Source organism: Amphimedon queenslandica, unplaced genomic scaffold (genome assembly GCF_000090795.2).
Source record: "Amphimedon queenslandica unplaced genomic scaffold, v1.1 AMPQUscaffold_13277, whole genome shotgun sequence".
NCBI lineage: Eukaryota > Metazoa > Porifera > Demospongiae > Haplosclerida > Niphatidae > Amphimedon > Amphimedon queenslandica.
The window spans coordinates 116,831-119,902 of NW_003546487.1; the positions used below are offsets into that span (position 1 = coordinate 116,831).

General features: G+C 31.4%; 1 protein-coding gene across 1 annotated transcript in view; it reads right to left on the minus strand.

Annotated features, from left to right (window-relative positions):
• LOC109583830 (uncharacterized) overlaps positions 1 to 1,776 on the minus strand; it is a 7,038-nt gene extending 5,262 nt beyond the window's left edge. The window contains exons 1-2 of the mRNA XM_019999317.1: positions 1,647 to 1,776; positions 890 to 1,160 (exon numbers count right to left, since the gene is read on the minus strand). The gene's annotated coding sequence lies outside the window, so the exon portion shown is untranslated. The remainder of the gene's footprint in view (positions 1 to 889; positions 1,161 to 1,646) is intronic.
• Positions 1,777 to 3,072: the final 1,296 nt, after the last annotated feature.

A 3,072-nucleotide genomic window follows, 5' to 3' on the forward strand; every position in this document is an offset into this window, starting at 1 on the left:
CATATTTACTATGATATAATGAAACACAACTCCTAACGTTGAAAATGAAAGTTTTAGATAAGTAGGTAATTTTTTTACCTGAAAATTTACAAAAGGGTGTTGGATTCTCAAGTGTCTCCAATAGACTAACTGAACTGCAGTATAATCCATACCGATCAATAGCTGTTACGATTAGTACTATGACTATAGATATGAATGTATAAAATGAACATAAGATTACAATGCACTTTACCCAATACAATCATGCCTATGACTTGAAAAAATACCAATACAGAAGGATATACCAGCCTGCAATAGTGTAAATTTATGATGAATATATACTTCATTATAGTCACTAACGATTTTTTATATTCCTTAACAGCAGCTATAATTGTAATAACACAAAAAATTAAGCCCATACTGGTTGCAACTACTTCTGAATGGATTATTATCAGCGTGTCTAAATGAGAAGTTTGTTCAAAACTGTCACATCTTGGCTCACAGATTAAATCCATTTTAACAAAATCTTCTCTACAAACAATATCATCAGTACTATTGGTATTATTCATGCCTTCAATTGGAATTGTGACCAGAATATGAGTCATTGGCAGCTATATAAAGTATAAATATTAGTAATATACGATTATCATCATACCATTTGGTAGTGTAGTACAGTCAGGTAAGAGTGAGCCATACCCAAAGTTGTTTGCTAGTGTCCACAGGTCTGAACAAACACCTGTACTTATGAGGAAGCAGTCTTCCTTGGTAGCCTTGTAAGATTTTCCAGTTGAGCAATCAGCAAGAGGAAAGAAATATTGACATATGAAAGCTGATGATTGCTGTTGACATTGCTTGTAATGCTCTACAAATAGTATCTAAATAAAAATTACTTATAATGCCGTGGCATTACCTAAATAAGTATTGAGTGATGTGATTGTCTGTTCATGTTGATTTTGTTCTTGTTGACTTACTCCAATATTCAATTCACCCTCTCCAATGGTACATTGAAACCATTGATGTAAGAAGTTTCTACAAGCAGTTCCAGTATACTCATGACATTCTGAAGCATCATTATCCTGACTCCATGATATTCTAGTACAGTTCTGACTTACATTATTGTTGCCGATTGTACCTCCTTCACTAAGATTACCATTGTTATTGATGTCTGACTCAAATGTGTTCTAAATTAAAAAGTTTATTTAAGCCGGACTTATAAACATTTCATGCTTAGTAGGTGCCTACTCATCATAGTTCACATAGCTTGTAATAACTGTTAAATAGACCCATTACTCTACATTATACCATATATGTTAAATTGATGTGTGAGCAATTTTAAGAATCAAAGATGTCAGTAGAACAGTCAAAATTATATTTCTGCTTTTTGTGACATTACACTAAGATTTCTGAGCTATACTGGTATAGTCAGTCTACTACTATACCTCATCTGGCATTGTATTTTCAGATTGCTTAAAGGAATTTATTACTGTAATCAGACAATTAGAAATGGTATGATTGTGAAGATATAAAGTTTAACTACTAATTACTTTAAATCACAAACATATGACACAAATGAGTGAGCACAATGCATGCAAATGTTTTTCTTAAGATAACCCAAGACATCTTGTGATATCACAATTAGTATATAATAAATCTAGACCACTACTTACTGAAGTAGATCTATAGTAGACTATTATTGGAACTGTGAATAAGCCCAGCACCACAACAAGAAGAACAATGAAGAAAACATTCTCAATCTTCCTAGCAATGACCAGCTCTTTCTTCTTCCCTGTACTGCACATTTTGTGTTGTGTAGCTAGACTAACTAATGATATTCATAACTTGTGTTAGTCCCTCCCTAAAATTTTTTTTCATTTTTACCCAAATTATAATTATTATCTATTGCATATAAATTATTAATAATAAACTCCAGGAAGTCAATTATAATCTTTATTAATAGACTATGCACATTGATGTGTATATAGATCTAGAGAAATTGTAACTGATTTAAAAGTGACTTCATTTACTAAGAAAGTTTTAATACAAAAAAAAACAATCACATAAGTGCACACAGAAGTTAAAGGTTCAAATTATCAACAATTAAAGTTACACAGTAGTGTTTTTGGTAATCTTTGTACTTTTATCTGATTTGGATGATAACTGATCAGAAACATTTTCAGAGGAAGTTACCAAGGAACTTTTTCATGATACAAGAAACTTAAATACTTCTTTGTCAAATTAATAACTTTATTTTTTGCAGTTTTAACTGAGCTCCACTTAAGTATGAAGTTCAAAATGCTCAATGGTATCAAACTCATTAGTATATATGCAATAACACTTGTGTATGGGCTAAAAATCGTATCAAATGTTCCTCTGTCACATTTTCCAGGGATGTGACCAAATGCCTCACATTCAAAGTATTCTCTTAAAGCTGCTTGAAATTTAGCAGATTTTGCTGTTATGTCACTTACATGCCCTAAAATAAAAGCACCAAAAATTATATAAGATGTAAAAACCAAGAGGATTTTTTTCTCTGCAGTGCTAAGCTTAGTATGACTTTTCTTGTTCAAGAAATTTGTTTTCTGTTAAAAAATAATATTGCTAAAGTCAGTATTTTAGTGCACATACTTTTCTCATAGTCCAGAGAATCATAATCAACATTATAACTCCAGCAACAAATAGTACATCCATTGGAAGTGTTGTAGAGTAGAACCACATGTCACCATTGCTGATGCAAAGAGTTGTTGGAAAACGATGAATATTGTATTTGAATTTGTCAACAGTAAGGCAAATAATAACAGCTGGCAATGGAAGTAGTATAGCTTTATTAAGGAAAAGAATTATTGTAAAATTAATGACTACAATAATATACTCACACAGAATGGTCACAGTTGCAAATATGTACTTGTTACGGCCCAGCTTTTCAAATCTATTTGCTTGAAATGGAAAAAATACCTTGTGAAAAAACATGGCAACATGAAAGAACCACCACAGTGCCATATTTACTATGATATAATGAAACACAACTCCTAACGTTGAAAATGAAAGTTTTAGATAAGTAGGTAATTTTTTTACCTGAAAATTACAAAAGGGTGT